General features: G+C 40.6%; 1 protein-coding gene across 2 annotated transcripts in view; it reads right to left on the minus strand.

Annotated features, from left to right (window-relative positions):
• The window catches only part of PDLIM3 (PDZ and LIM domain 3), a 117,962-nt gene that overhangs the window by 52,890 nt on the left and 47,595 nt on the right, over positions 1 to 17,477 (minus strand). The gene's annotated exons all lie outside the window — the stretch shown is intronic.

A 17,477-nucleotide genomic window follows, 5' to 3' on the forward strand; every position in this document is an offset into this window, starting at 1 on the left:
CAACCACAAGCTTAGCCAAGACGTGCCACTGCTTCCCATGCATGTCGTCAGGTACTGACCCCGGACGCACCATCCTCACACTCCCAGTTAACAGGTAAGGGAGCATAGGGGAGGGATCAGATAAATGGCAGACATAACAGAATTTAGATAGCTCTGCCTCCCCTCTCAAAGTTAGATAGCTCTGCCTCCCCTCTCAAAGTTAGATAGCTCTGCTTCCCCTCTCAAAGTTAGATAGCTCTGCTTCCCCTCTCAAAGTCTCTAAACTATATTAGATACCTGGGTTTTGGGACACTGGTCAATTGATACCCTTCTTTGGTAACTTTGACAATGTAATTTTTGATAACTTCTCTTTATTTAGTGACTAAGAAATCAATATGTTGTTATAAATGCAGAGGTTTGTCTTACTGAGTTGCATTTCTCACTTAACGATAACCACTAGCAGCATACGAACATTATAAAGAGCATGCACACTCAAAGAGATGTGTGGGCATGAGGTAGCATATGGTACAACAACTGATCAGCTGCATCCCCTTTTGTTGTTTCTTTTTCAACAGCGAGGTACTTTTCCCAGGCAATCTTGTGTCTGCTTTTCATTTGATTCTTACTTTTTTGTTTGTCTAATTATCATACTTGATCTCTGTGGGTCTTCTTCTGCCTTTAGCTTTCAAACACCTACCAAACTGTCTCACCTTCCCATTTTATGCTATGTCTGATGGCTTTATACATATCACAGGATCACCTTGAAACTTGTAAACTTGTAGAAATTTACTAATGGGGTTTTCCTCCTTCAGGTGTGTGAGTTATGCTATGCTGCCTGCCTCCAGGCCTTCCTTGGCTGTACTCTCATGACACAGCAAGAGCATATTTACTAGAAAATTACGCAGTGTGGCGCTGCAAGCCATCTTGCTGCCCCAATCTGCATCATTCGGAATGTGCAGGGATGCGTTTTATTTACATGAATACAACGCATCCCTGTGCTTTCCTCTGCGATGGCACAATTGGTTTTTCTGCAGGAAGGGATGCCTTTCTGCACAAAAACAATAATTGAATGCATGTTTCTCCTTCTATGTGTGCTGCAGAATACAGCAAACATAGAAAGGGCAAAAAATGGAAAGAAATAAAGGTATTTGCTTTTGTTCCGCTACTTTAACATCTCCCTTGGGGAGGCATTAGAATCTGACGCATTCCCAGGTTTATGAAACCTTGTAAATCTAGGAATGCAATAGAATCCATGGGTGTTGCGTGGGAACACCCACAGCACCACCCATGGAATGCCACTTTCACACAGAATAATGCATGAAAGGGGGCCATATTCACGAGGCCATGAAAAGCCATGCAGGGTGTCTTTGCAAAGCCTTGTAAATATGGCTCAGCATGGTGCGCCACTGGACCGTCAAAAAAAGTGACGCTCCGATGGTGCAGGGGTATTATAAATATACCCCCAAGTGCCATTACCTCCATGTTCAACTTCCCCTTCCAGTTCAGTATAAACAGAGGAAGTCGTCATAAGCAGTTCTTGTTTTCTTTTCCTCTTGGTTAAAGAATACCAAGCGTAAGGTAAGGGTGTTTACTGTCATAATTGTATAGAAGCTTTACTAAGCGGGCTTCGTAATTTAATATTACCTGGTGGTTTTGCTGTGCGGGGTCACTGGTGGTCAGAGCGTATCTCTACAGCCTCCTCTAGAGGGGCAGTGTGTAACATTTTTTATAAGATCTGCTCAAGCAGTCTGGGTGGCAATTTGCATTCCTTTTTGCACAGTACTCACAGGCATCTTTTCTGGGCTTGAGCATTCTCGCAAGAGGTGATTTGGATTTGCTAGAAGAAGTAGTGCCAATTGCATCATTTAAGCCTTCCTGATTCGCACTTGGTGGTTGTATTTCTGTAAAGACAGTTGCGGTGAAGGAGTCTGGAAGGAAACAGAAGCATTTTGATGCAGATGGGGTGGAGGAAGTACCGTGACTGTCTACGTCTGCTCCTATTACTTTGCTGTCGATTCAGGAGATGATTCAGTCAGGAGTAGAGACTGTGTTTTCAGCTAGATCTTTGCCTACTCCTAAGGTGGTCATGCCATCTTTTGAACGGAGAGGAGATGATGATGAGGAGGAGGAATTACTCAGTACCTTGGTTGAGGGACCAGACTTGTCTGCAGTTTTGGTTCACATCAGAGACAATTTAGCCTTTGTTAGTGATAGTTGAAAACCCCCTTAGAGTAAGACTTCTTTAGCAGGTACCCAATGAGGCAACCGGATTCCCTTCCACTGCATTTGTCTGTTTGGAAGGCACCTTCTCATGAATGAGAGAATGTGGATAAGCAGGCGTTCCCATGTTTTATAACTAATCATTACTCCATCCACCTATAGTGAAGGTAGAATCTCTGATGGCTGGGTTGTCTTCTAAGGGGTTGTTGGTGTCAGAAGATGCATCACTTGCAAACCAAGTGGGTAAAAAGCCAACTCAGCTATTAAGCAGGCGTACGCGTCTCCAATTTTGGGGTCAGATCTGGGGCCTTGACTGGCTTTGCAAGTCAGTCAGTTTTGAACGTTTTCCATGTCCTGGTGGAATAGATGGAATAGGGCAAAGATTTGACAGAAATGATGTCAGTCATGGAACAAGAAAAGCTGGTACCCAATGAGGCAACCGGATTACCTTCCACTGCATTTGTCTGTTTGGAAGGCACCTTCTCATGAATAAGAGAATGTGGATAATCAGGAGCCCCCACGTTTTATAACTAATCATTATTCCATTTACATACATTCAGAGAAATTTCCACATATAGTGAAGGTAGAATCTCTGATGGCTGGGTTGTCTTCTAAGGGGTTGTTGGTGTCAGAAGATGCATCACTTGCAAACCAAGTGGGTAAAAAGCCAACTCAGCTATTAAGCAGGCGTACGCCGTCTCCAATTTTGGGGTCAGATCTGGGGCCTTGACTGGCTTTGCAATTCAGTCAGTTTTGAACGTTTTCCATGTCCTGGTGGAATAGATGCAATAGGGCAAAGATTTGACAGAAATTATGTCAGTCATGGAACAAGAGAAGCTGTTAGCTGATAATTCATATGATGCTTTAGTGGCTGCACCTTCAGGAACGGCCATTGAGGAACATGGCCATCTCTGGATGTGCGGGTGGAGAGCTGAATCAGCACAGAAGAATGTACTTATTGTCCTGCCTTTTCACGGTTCCAAGTTGTTTGGCCAGCAACTGGAAGAACTTATCAAGAAATCAACTGAGGACCGGAAGTTGTTGGTTCCGATTAAACCTCCAGGGAGAGATAGGGGGTTTGGCTACCGAATAGTGTTTGGTCCTGGGCCATCCACTAAGCCCTCCCAGCCCTTTTGATGCAGGGACAATCGCATGGGTGCCACTGGAGTTAATGAAGCCCGCTTTTCTGCTGCTGCTGCTACTAGCACCACTCCCGCTCAGTCTTCCTTCCATAGCATGACTATGCCACAGACAGATTAAAATACTTTGCCCAAGTTTAGCAAAAGAAAAAGTCGGGACGAATGGCAAAGGAGGTAGTGACAAAGGGGATGGTCATCGACTTTGTGTCCCTTCCTCCAGACTATTTCTCTTCCACTCCACTACCAAGTGATCCCTTATGTTGAGCAAATCTGCAGGATAGAATCCAAGTATTGCTGTTAAAATCAATAATAATACCAGTGCACTAGGCGGAGGAGCGAGAGGTATATTATACCATCATCTTGTAAGTCTAGAAGTTGTCAGGGGACCTTGGCCAGTATTGGATCTCAAGAGAGTAAATACGTTTATTCATTATTACAAATTGAAAATGTTGTCCCAGACTTCCAGTCTGCCATTGTCAAGAAATGAGGATTTCTTTGACTTCAATTGATGCATATTTCCTCATGCCCTTTCACGGGGAATACCAGAAAAATCTCTGTTTTAGTGTGGTATTCATCATTTTCAATTTCAAGTCCTGCTCTATTGGTCTGGTCGCAGCTCAGAGACTCTTTATTAAGGTTTTTGCTACTTTGGCGGGTACTATTCTTTCACAAGGTATTCGATTCTTTACATATCTTGACAATTGCCTGATCGCTTCTTGTTCTTTTCCTAAGGCAGAAGAGACTATTGAGAGGGTATTCTATTTAACCTCGAGTGGTTCATTCACCAATTCCTGCTTGGGATCTTCCTCTGGTTCTTGGGTCATTACAGGCACCTCCTTTTGAACCCTTTGAACTGGTGTACCTGAAATGTTGACCTATGTAGTGTTGTTCCTAGTAGCAATCTGCTCCGGATGGAGAATAGGTGACCTGGGTGCATTGTTGTCATTTGCCCCTTTATTCCTGTATTTTACAGACAAAATTGTGCTGAGACCAAAGCCCCATTTTGTTCGGATAGTTGTTTCGGATTTTTACGTTTCTCAGGATTTATTCCGTCCAGTGTTTTGCCCAAATCCATCTACATCAGAGAAAAGTGATTTGCATTCTCTCGATCTTCATAGAGCTTTATCCATTTACGTGTCACGTACTGCATCATTCGGAAAGGTGCAGTCTTTGTTACGTTTGGCTTGTCTGGTCGAGGATCCCAGCCATCCTTTGCAACATTGAGTCTATGATTGAAACAGGTTTTCATTTAGGCCTACGCAAGTTCAGACAACGTTTTTCGGGCTGGTCCTGTTCAAGGGCGGTGTTCAAGGGAAATGGCAGCTTTATTGACACTTCTGACAAGGGCTTCCATAAAAGATATCTACCTGGCTGCTATCTGGACTTTCCATCACAATTTCATGCACTAGTATCATTTGTTGATGGGTGGGGTGGGGGATTTTTCTGCTTCTGGTGAAAGCGTTTTGAAGCTGTTCATCACGATGTTTAAATTCAGTTGATTGGCTGATAAGTGTGTGTATCTGAATTCTGCTTGTTGCCTCTTGTTTGTGTACTGTCTCACGCAGTGAGGACTGGGATGAGGGAGACAAACATGGAGGTAATGCCCGGGTACTTACTGGTAAACGTCATTAGCTGTCATGAGATCAGCAGCCACAGTTCTTTAGATTTGTATTATTGCCTTTCAATGTCATGGCTAATAAGTACTTTGTTAGTAACAGTTGTTTTTCATACTCGTTCAACACTGTGGGGAAAGGACTTTTCTTCTCTGATACTGCGTACAATATCAGCCAACAGTGAGCTAATACTCCTAATACACAACTGCTTTTCGCCAAACTATGTTCTCGAAAAAATCTACTATTTACTCTACCTAATCCAAGTTCTCCAACAGGGAACGCACAATAACAAGCAGCTCCTTTCTCTGATTATGCTTCCTTAAAATATTTATTGCAGGGTCAACTAAAAATCCTGTAAAGATAAATATAACATACACAAAAAAGAGTGTCTTTCCATCTCCATAGATAATGTGAATTTTCAGAACACTGGGAGTTCAGGTTTTTCTTTCTTTCCCAGGTGAGCTCTTTAGAAGTGAAGAATGGCACTAATTTTACTTCTAAAGGTAACAATATCCTTGTGCAATGATTAAACAAATAAAGAAACCTCTATGTGACCTGGAACAGTGGGTTCATGTAGCTGTAAATATATCTGTTCAGAAAGGAATATGTTTGTGCAGCTTGGAGAGTGTATTAGTGTCCTCAATTATTTTCCCATGTGTATTAAAATTATCATTGCTTCTTTGAAAATGCTTTCTAGATAGTTTTAGATAACAGATAAGAATTGAATATTTCAATTCTTCATTTACATTTCAATATCTAGATAGTCAGAAGAAGCCAAATTAACCAGGGTTGCTTATGTGTTGCAACTAATCAGTCCTTGAAACAAACCACAAGTGAAAGTTGAGAAAGAAGGATAGTTTCCGACATGCAAATTAAATAACATATTTTTATAGACCACCACAATTATTTTGCAATTATACTAGTGTATGGTCCTTATACCCTTTTCTCTAAGTATTATATATAAAATATTAACGCCTATCAGGAGTGACATAAAAATCCTGATTTTGTTGGGCTTGTGGTTGGCCCCATCATGACCCTAATCGAGACTTATGTATTCAAAATCTGGTAAAGACTCGGATGAATTTAACGCTTAGGATGTTGTTAGATGCCCGATCTTGTACTAGCTATGTCTCACATTCTTTCTGCATATTCTTTCACTTTACCTATTTCATCGCACTGATCGGTTCATGTGTAGCAACAATGTACTTATCTCCTGGACTGTTTATTTTTGATGTTCCTTATTTAGATGATTTTTCACCTGGTCCCCCTGTTTTGTTTTTAATTTTGAGCTCTGCTTCATCCCCTTTTCAATTAATGTAACTTTCCACTGCTTTTCAATTTGCTTTTTAATTTGCATGTTTTCTGTTTTATTTTAATCATTTCCTCTCAAGACATTGTTTCAATGCCACGCCAGTTGTCATTTTTCGGCAAGTTTGTTCTTTTGTAAATTACTATTGACTTTTCATTAATTATATTATCAGCATGTATTATGAAAATGAGTTTCCTTGACAAAACTACAGAGTAGTTGAGTTGTCAAGAATACACACTTCATTATTCGCCCAATTTTTACTATGGGCCTTTTAACACAAATGAAATGAAATGAAATGAGAAGTGGGTCTTATATAGCGCAACTTTCACTCCTAACGGAGTCTCCTGTCGTTGTAAATGACAAGGATCAATTGTATAGAATAAGACCTAGATTAGGTCTAGGCAGTAGGCATCATATATTCCAAAGATCCATGTCTTTAATGTCATTCTAAACTGCCCCTCTTGTTCAACTACTCTGAGTTCCTTTGGCATGCAATTCCAGGCCTTTGCTCCCAGTACAGTGGCTGATTTCCCACCTCTAGTTACTAATTTGAAGCCTGGCACTTCGAGCAAGCTTGCAATACTAGGATCAGTCTAGCTGCAGCATGCTGGACTACCTGTAGCCTCCTCAGGGTGGTTTTACAAATCCCTGCGAGGAGGCTATTACAGTAGTCCAGCCGCGATAATATAAGACCAAAACAAGTCCCGATTATCTTCAAGAAATGGGGTTTAAAAGAAAGGTAAGAATCAAAATAAACGCCCAGATTTTTTGCAACCGCCACCATTGATGGGGGGCTGTTGTATTATCTGGCCACCAGTCCTTTGGTTGTTACCGATAGGTAGAATTTCTGTCTTGTCAGTGTTACAGCAGAGATGATTATGTTTCATCCATTTAATAAATGCTGTAAAATAAGATTTGACATTTTCTTCGGCAGCGGTAGAATTCTTATCCAGTGACAGAATCAACTGAGCATCATCAGCGTACGATGTGATTTTGATCCCGTAAGTCGAAATCAACGTGATAAGAGGGGCCATATATATATTAAATAAGAGTGGACTAAGTGAAGCCCCCTGTGGTACACCAGTAGAAACGGTACGTGCGGGTGAAAGGAAAGATCCCAACGAGATCACCTGCTTCCTATTTGACAGGAAAGATGTAATCCATGCCAATGCGGAATCAGATGCCACAAGATCTCAATCTGGCTAGCAGGATGTTATGCGAAATGGAATCAAATGCGGCAGATAAGTCTAAAAGGATCAAGACTGCCTTCTTGCCATTGTCCGTTATAAATTTAATGGTGTCCGATATCTCGAGTAACACTGACTCAATCGAGTGTTTTGGTCGAAAGCCGGATTGGCGGGAATGGAAAATCCGTGTTGACTCCGAGTAACTAGAGAGTTCTTTGCATACTATTCTTTCTGTAATCTTACCTAATATTGGTAACAGGGATATGGGCCTGTAATTAGAGAGGTTAGAGGGATGGATGTTTTTTTTTTCTTCCATGGCTTCACTGTGGCAAAGTTCCATTCATCCGGTACAGCACTAGTAAATAGTGAGGAGTTCACAATATTATTAATCACCGGATTCACAATATCGATGATATGATGTAGTAAGATCAGGGGGCATGCGTCCAATGGGGAGGCTGATTTACAGGCCAATATCGCCTCCTTGGTCTGGGACAGTGTGGCCGTTTGGAAGGCTTGGAGGCCAGATCTGTCATCTCTATTTTCTGACACCTGTCCCTCAATGAGCTCCGGGAGATTGTAGGTCTCGCAGTTCTTTTGAATGGCCTTAATCTTATCTTCAAAGTATATCATGATTTCATTATATAACTTCTGAGAGGAAGGGATTTCTACATGTAAGCCTTTGGGATCTGTGAAAGATTTTACAATTGTGAAGATTTCTTTTTGATTATGTTTTGCCAGAGTTATTTTATTATGGAAATATTATTTTTTTGCTTATTTAATAGCTGAATTATATCGTTTCCTAAAGGTTTTAAAGGTCTGTAAATTGGATACATCATATCCCATTCTCCATCTGCATTCTAACTGTTTAGACTGCAGATGAAGTCCCTCCAGTTCTTTTGAAAACCAAGGGTCATCATGAGTATTCAATTTGACCGTGCACTGAGTCGGGGCTAATCCTTCGCCTATAGACATGATCCAACTGTGGAACCGGCGAGAATCCTCTCCCGGTTCTCCCAAGAGTCTTGGAACCTTGTCTTGGGCAATCAAGGGCAAAGAAGAATTAGTGGCTAAAAGATGCCATTTCCTCCTTGGTGCCCCTACATCATTCTTCCTTGCCACACAATCCTTATTAGGGATTGGAAAAGCTAACAGAATAAAACAGTGATCAGACCAGACCTGTGGAATGGGATTTCCTGTCTGAAGTGAACTGAAGTTGGTACAGAGAGCATCCAGGGTATGTCCTGCTCTATGTGTTGGTCCCTGGACCATTTGTTTCATGCCCAGCAAATTGATCGTTTCTAGGAAGGATGTAACCCCTGGGTTGTCCCTCCATTCCAGGTGCAGATTAATATCACCAAGTAGCGAGAAATTTGAATACTTAAGCAAAGTATTGTTGAAGGCATCTCCTAATGAGTCCAAAAATGCCTTACTATTGCCTGGGGGGGCGATATATCAAAGCCCCAGAGAAGGAGAAGGAATTATTAATAGCACAACAAAAGCCCATGTGTTCTGCTCCTCTAAGCCCTGGTAAGGTGAAAGTTTTCTATTGTAAGGTCTCTCTATGTAAGATAACTATTCCTCCCCCCTACCGTCCTCTCTATCTTTCCTAAAAAATGTGAATTTGGGTGGCAAAGCAACCGCAATGTCCGGGTTAGAGTCTTCTTTTAGCCAGGATTTCGTAACACATAGGAAGTCTAAATCATTATCCATGATCAATTCCTTAATATCGAAGGAATGGTTGACCTAAAGATCGTGAATTAATTATACCCCCCTAACACCCGCCTGGTGACAGGCTCCATTTACTTCTTCCCTTGTTTTAGAGGACTCGTAGAATGGTATCTGTAACTTACATTTCCGGCATGTTATCGGGCCTCTAATTTTATTAACTTCTATATAGTGTTCACAATGTTTATTGATGTTTAATTCATGATGCAAAGAATCAGCTGAAAATGTTCTACCTGGTTGGAAACCGACAGCATGGCTGGCGAAGGTCACGTGCGGACGGGCGCAGATGGGTTTGCCTTTGGTGCGCCCGCTGCACGCGCCCGCTGCGTGCGTCAGTGCCCGTCCCTCCATTTATGCGGTGCTGTGTCGAGAGACTAAATGGTGGCTGTAATTGTCCCACCGGAAGTGGGGGGAAAATATTGCGTCAGCGCTCCCTCCACACAATCGGCAAATGCTGTGGTAGACCGGGGAGCAGACGCAAGAGATGCTAGAGCCCCAGAACTAAGAATTAGGTAAGCGTCATAAACACCCCATGTGTCACCCTTCAAAGAATCACGGAGTGCACAGTTTGACCCACAACAGTTGCCCTTACAATTATCTGGCCCCCAAAGTAATTACAGAGCTATAAACATTAAAAGCTATGGTGCAGTGCACAAAAAGAACGTGGTTAAAAACAAGTAAAAGCAATGAGGTTAACTTCTGATAGCAGCTGACCTTGTCAGGTGTTGCAGCTACTCATCAAATCTATCAACCGATCAGACACTGAAGGTGACTTTTTTGCCATGGCTCTAGCTCGCTTATGCGATCTGTCTGTCTTTGCATGCCACTTGGACAGAGAAACCAGGGCTACGAAGGCCCTCGCCTCTGGAGGGAGAAAGGAAGATAGTTTTAATGGTGACAGATTGATCCAATGCATCTGCTTTCTCCACCTTCTGCTTCAAGACAGCAGGCCATGTCTCCTTATATGTAAATGAGAGGTTGCATATAGAGGAAACCCTTTGAAAACAAAATACTTGTCATAAAATGGTGATTTCCCATGCTATAGCGACTGTAAATTAAGATTTTATTGAAGACATGGAAACTAGTTGTACTTTATTTGGCCACTTTATGCTGTATGTAAACTTATGACTGTGCAGAATTCTATTTAGTGTTTATATTTTTATTTTAGCTTACTGACTGTTTGCTTTGGATGATGAGATTTTTCAACAGTTGTTTTATGTTGATCCCAGGCGCTATTGTAAATGTATTGTATTTATATAGCGCACTTCTACCCGGAGGCCTCATAGCGCTGTATTCATACCGCTGTGGAACCCATCCTGGCTTTCCTGTGAAATGTCCACTCCTGGGCACCCCCAAGGTGAAGCCAGGCATCCAAGCGCTGCTGGGGCCGTTGTGGAGATTAAGCAAGCTATTGCCCAGAGTCACAGAGTGGGACCCATGATTAGACTAGGCACTGAGGCGAGAATTATCAGGTCCGGGGAAATTGAGTCCAAGAACTGCCAAGGTAGGAATTGAACCCTGGTCCCGGGCCAGACCTCTGCATCAGGGTCTGCCGCTCTAACCATTGAGCCACACTTCTCCACAATTATTGATATTGATTGATATTGATTTGAACACGTTGAGGAGCATATTGACCTGTTGCTGCATTATATGTTTGATCAATATTCGACAAAATGTAATTCTTAGTTTTAATTACGTGTTCTTTATTCTGTTACGAAGTTATTAAAAGTTAGCTTTAAAGGAGTAGATTAATTGACAACATGGTTTATTAAAAGAATGATATCAGCAGTCGTTTGAGTGAGGGACACAATCCTAGTGTCCTTACCAATGCTTTACTCGTGTGATCTCTTATATGGGTGATGTCATTCACTCTGACAAAAGTGAAGAAGCATTAGTCATAGGTCTCTGCAAAATCAGTGATACAATGCAGCTATGAGTGCATCTTTGTCAATCATCACCTTGTTAAATAACAAGGCACAAATGGCAAATTATGATTCTTGTGTTTTTTACTGGCTCATATGACTTGAAATCTTCGACAGGGAGCTATATATGAACATGTATGTGCATACTAATTTGAATGGCTGGTACAGGACAGCAGTCATGTTCTGCTTTTAACTATTTCTGGTTCACATTTAGGGATCTTTTCTGCTAATCAATGACATATGTGCAAGAAACCTTTTCTATGCTGCACAGTTCGATTTGAAGTGTTTTTAAGGTTTACCAATGGGAAATATTTATTTGCTAGTAAGCAGAAATATCATTTGTTGGTTGGTAATGTTTGTGATGCTTTCTAAAATATTTGAGGAGAAAAGTCTTGGGACACTCTGTGCAAGTGTTACAAATTTAGAAACAAATTTAAAGTTATTGTTCGATATAGGTGGACTATGCACTCAGTTGGAGTAGTATATGGCCTTACAATGCTTTTTAAGTCATAGTAGTGTTCAATGAAGTTTAGGTATTACTTTCCTGGAAAATCAATGCTCATGACACATATCGTATATAGTACAGCACTTAAAACAAACAGTCCAGCTCTTGTGTTCATTGTGAACCTTAAATTAAAGCGTGTCCCCACATGATTCCTTTCTACATTCAAATTGCTCGTTATTATCAAAAACTTGGAAGAATGCATGTTGTTTGAGGTCTTGATGAGCACCTCAATTAGCTGCCGCAAGGTGATATGATGGCAACACAAGAACCTCTAAATTTACAAAAAAGATATAACACATTTCATAGACCTCCAATCAACCAATTAGATGAACTTTCAGATTATTGTAGCAGCACACTAGTAAATCAAATTCAGCTTCATATGAAATTACGATCAGGTGTTTGTTTACGAATTTACTGCTGTGCAAAAGCTATAGAGGAAACTGAAAACCTGAATGCTCAACTAAGCTACTCTCAGACAACTCAGCCCACAACTTCCAGGGCACATGGTCTACCCCCTCCCACACTCAACCCCCCCCCCCCCATGCGCCATGCAAATCACCACGGAATAACATAACAGAACAGAACATGTTACATGGGTAAAAAGGTTTACTACAAGACACTCTTTCAAGACTGAATGTGAAAGTGAAGGTTAATTGTTTCAATTTAATCTTAGTCAATCAATCAATCAATCAAGTGTCATGTTCACCAAGTACAACATTAGAATTCAGATAGATCATTGAATTAACAGAGGATAAGAAGTAAAAACAAAATGCATTGTAAAAACAAAATGCTTTTTTTTTTAAATGCAAGATTTAAGTATACTTAGGGCCACGTGTTTCAAGCTTTTTTGCAGTCACAAACGGGCCTATTCGCAGAATTCCAGTCACGGAACATTAATTATTTACCGTCTACAGAAGTGTAGCGGTAATCCATTCACAAATGGAAAGGTGTCCCATTAGGACCCCTTTCCATCTAAGAATGTAAAAAAAAAAGTGTGTTTAAGAGGAGGCAGTGATCCAGGGAACCGCTGTGTCTTCTTAGACAAACAAAATAAACAAAAATACATTTTTGTTTTAAATACATTGCGTTTTCCTTTAAGGAAAACGGGTTGCACTCAAATAAAAAGACTGCTTTATTTAAAATAAATCACAATTACGTAACTTCTGTTCCTAATCAATTGATACATCTCGCCTTTAGAAATAATAGTTGAACGGGTGATCTAACTTCTGGAGGCATGTGCTAATTTGCACTGCGGTGCTATTCATCACAATATTTTATTTTCTAAAGTCATGCTGGTTTTCTCCATTTCATTTTATACAGTAATTGGTGCTTTGAAGTGGTAAAAATCAATTTTAATATTTTTTTTCAAGTATAAACATTGTAAAGCACTAACTGCCCAATAAAATGGCAATGTGCAATGATGTGCCAAATGTGGCCATGGTGCAATTAAGCACAGAACAAAACAAAGTGTTACCACCCATTCATTTAATGTCACCCAGGTAAATTATGCATTGGTGACACATTATTGTAAGGTTTGGTTCATGCCACTTAAGTTTTAAATATACCTTAAGGCATATTTATTAAAACATTGGGCAGCGCAGCAAGTCACCTTGCTGTGCTGTACGATAGGGAAAGGGCTGGAATGCACCGTATCTAAAATTATACAGTGTATTTCTGTCTTTTTTCCTGCGCTGTTGCACAATGTGTTGCCTAGTGCCAAAGCAGGCACCCTTGCACCATGGTACAAAGGTGCCTACACTTAAAGCAGGGTTGTTTTTGTGCAGGAGGGAACACCTTCCTGCACAAAAACAATCCTGAAAGGCATTTTCCTATTTCTATGTATGCTGCAGAATGCAGCACAAAGGGAAAGCAACGAGGAGAAATAAAGATATTTCTCCTCATTACAGCTCACCTGGGGAGACTTTGGGGCATATTATCAAGGGTCTTAGGTCTGCTTTTTTGGTTTTAAAAGCCAAAAAAGCGGAGATAATATTTTTGCCCTATTTACAAGGCGGTGCTAACATGCATTAGCGCATGTTAGCACCCGACGCCTCGCTCTGCATCTCTAATGAGATGCAAAGTGGGCGTCACTGGGCATATCCCTGACGGAATACCATGTAAATTATCGCTATGTGCACATCGCGATATTTACAAGGCCCAGAACACGGTTAGCGATTTTAATATCCCTGCTAACCGCGGTTTTCGCCGAAAACTAACGTCTGCTGATAAGCTGGCTTACCTGCATTATCCAATGGCAGGTGGATCGTCAGTATGAGTGCACCCTGGCCCATCAACAACGTTTTCGCCATTCCTGTGGACTTTTCATTGGATTTCTGGCAACATTCCCTCCTACAACGCCGCTATCTGAATTTTATCGCCCTGGAGAAACACGTTGTTAATAACGCGCTAACTGGGTGATAAATTCCAGCGATAGCCGGTGATGAAAAAAAAAGCACTAAGCGCGCTTTCTGATATTTATCGCCGTCTGTTGCTGATATGCCCCATAGAATTTTGATGCACTCCCAGGTCTACCAGTAATGGTAAATCTGGGAATGCAACAAAATCTATGGGTGGATGGGTGGGCACACCCACACTCCACCCATGGAATGCTTCCCTGGGGCAGAGTAATGCAATGCAGCGACTTGCGCTGTGCTGTGTTACTCTAGATTCATCTTAAGAGCGACGCAAGTCTTTTATAAATTTGGCCCAAAATGCAAAATATTTTTTACGATTCTAAAACCACACAAATGAACCATCTTTACAATGGTATACTGGTTTGTTTTAAGGTTGAGTCACATTATTTTGCAATAAGGATTGAATGTCGAAGAACTTTCTACGTAATTCCTACGATTGATATTTAACCTCATCCTATGTTTTTCATACATTTTTCTCATGTGTTTGTCAAAAATAGGCACACAGTATTCATTTCTTATTTTTTGGTAAAACAGAACCAATTTCTATTGCTAATGGTTTGTTCATAGGTTAAATATTTAATATGCATTATTCTATTGATCAACATTTGTGTGAATGCACTATGCTATATTGGATAAAGTGAGCCTTTCTAGTATTATGCTTTTGACTTAATTGCAACTTGTTAACAATGTTTTACTCGGCAGTGGGCCACAATATTTACTTTATCGAGATGATATTTATTCACTGCTCTTATTACCCATTGTGTGTTTCAACCATCAAATGCTAGCCATAACAAGATCATTGTTTATCATTTATAACACTGTGTTTTTTCAAAAATATTGTTTCTCTTTCTACCTTTCTTGGGCCATCATATACTTGTTCTCTATGTTTGCCTTTAAGGCAACTTTACATACCCTAGAAGTGCCCTTATTTTCTTACTGTAAGAATTCTCTAATTTAAGGGTTCACAGATGTCAAGATTCCCATTGAAGTCAGGGAATTGAGTGCAACGTGAAATTTGAGTTTATTGGTGCACTGGTTATTGTGTGTTCTACGAGATATCTAAACTTCGACTTCATTTTATATGAAGAAACCTTCAATATTACTTTCTTTAACATTTTCTTATACACTTCCTTAGGTAGTTCAAAAGCCTTATGTTTGTCTAACACAAACGTCCATTAATGCCTTTTCCAAACACCTAGCTTAGTCCACATGTTTCCTTTACAATAAACAATTTACTTTAAAATCTCTGGGAGTTTGAAATTAAGCATTTGAATATTAATTTTAGAACATGAAACCGCTTGTTCTCGTGATAGGCTCATTGTTGACAAAAATAAGTTTTCTGGTGCATAATGATTTAACACTGTTAAACAAAGCCAGACTTGAATTGAGGTGTGAAGAGAGCGAGAGAGACTTTTGTGCTAGGATAGTGTGGAAGTATGACAGTGTGCAACACAATGGGATAATGGGTGTACAATACCAGGAATATATCTGAGGCTTATAAAGGGAATTGGTACAAGTTGTGGTAATGTATGTCCACACAAAGAGAAGGGACTTAGGGGCATATTTACAAGGACAGAGTTAAAATTATTGCCTCTTTAGCGGCAGAAAACTTGGGCTTGATAATAGGCTCTTGAGAATTCCAGAGAATTCCAATAGAAGCCCAAGTTTACACCCGAACATGGGCTTCTATTGGAATTCTCAGGAATTCTCAAGAGCCTATTATTAAGCCCATTATCGCCGCTTTAGCTGCTATTTTCTGCCGCCAAAGAGGCGATAATTTTAACTCCCTCCTTGTAAATATGCCCCTAGGTAATCCTTCACCAGCATTGTGAATATGAGGGTAGAGGTTGTGGGAAAAAAGCAGAACTACCTCAGTAGAATAGGCTGCACGCGATCTGACTGGTCAGGGAAATAAGATCTGGGGAAATAAGATGCTTTAGCAGAAAAACCCACCTCTCTATTGAATTGAAATCATTTTGTCATTATATATTTTGTATTCTGGATCTAAAAGCGATTTCTAAGATAACCTACGACATTTTAAACACAGTGGCATCTACATCTTTTGTAGAGTAGCTATTTAATGGCAGTTTGACACAGTCTTCAGAAAGGACTTGATGAAGCCAAACAGATCAACAGCACCCCTATGATAGAAATGTATGCTTCCAAAGCTAAAGGTTCCTCTCTATCAAGTGTTAATCAATTTGCAATGAGTTTGCAAGTTGTCAAGAACTAAAGTGAGGTTTCTGATCCTGGGGCTCATTTTCAAAAAACTAAATTCACAGTGGAAGTCTGCCACACTTACAGGTTGATTCAAGGACAAATACCAGATAGGCATTCAGAAGACAGCTGCTAGCCGTTATTTAAAGACATTACCTAGTCTAAATGAATGGCACTGGGGTCAAATGTGGCCAGCAAGATTGATATGAGACTAGGACTAAATACCTAGGAAGTTGGCCAGAGAACCAGGTATGTAGTTGAAACAGAAATAGGCAGTCTGAGGTATAAGATGCAATTCAGTATGGTACAACATGTGTTGCAAACAGAGCCAAAGAGTAACTAATCCATGTGAATGGCTAGCCTCTGACTAACCACAAATTTCAGACATCAAACGCGTCAGCCAAAAACACTTGGCGACATCAAACAATAAGGAGTTGCTCACCACAGAGGCAGGCTTGAGAAAAGAAAATACAGATTTTCATCCAGAAGTAAATCAGTGGTGGAATCAGCATTAAAACCCGATTTTCAGTCATTTTTTCATACATATAAAGGTCTTGCCATGCTTATGTAAGTAAACCGTGCTGTCTACTGCACTCCCACATACCAATAGTGTGGTCTGAAATTGATTTTCAGAAGGAATCTATAAATCAGGTGTCACAAGCACTCACAAAGTTTGATTTTGGATTTCCTTGCTCTATAAACCGTGTTCTCAGAGCCAATGCGAATAATCATTTGCAAAGACTTCAAAAGAAAGACGTTTGTGTCCAGCAGCTGATAGTGGTCAAGGTTATCTGTCCTCAACAGTCAAGGATATTCAGAGTCCCCAGCAAAATATTAGTTTGCCATTTGGACATCCAGGTGAAGGGCAAAAGGTTAATGGCATCTTCCTGTAGAGTCTTTTATCCTGTTTGGGCCTGGAAAGGGCATTGTACCAGAACCTCTGTCCTTCTCTCTGAACTCCTGACCGTCTAGCTTTTACTTCATCCCTTTCAGTTAACCCACACCTACTTACTAAATATGATCCTAGACTGCTTCTTAACGGATACTGCATCTACCCAATATGTAATGCTTTTTAGCTTACAGCTCCTAAGGCTAACTCATTGATCCATTGGCATTGCGTCTATCTTGTCCGATCTAGCACTCACAACGTGCTTTCTGGTGGCTTAAAAGTGCCCTTAGGGTTTGGATTCTGTTGCACCTGGGTAGATTTTAGCAAAAGCCCACAACAGTGAGAGCTCCTTTGTTGG

Source organism: Lissotriton helveticus, chromosome 2_2 (assembly GCF_964261635.1).
Source record: "Lissotriton helveticus chromosome 2_2, aLisHel1.1, whole genome shotgun sequence".
Classification (NCBI taxonomy): domain Eukaryota; kingdom Metazoa; phylum Chordata; class Amphibia; order Caudata; family Salamandridae; genus Lissotriton; species Lissotriton helveticus.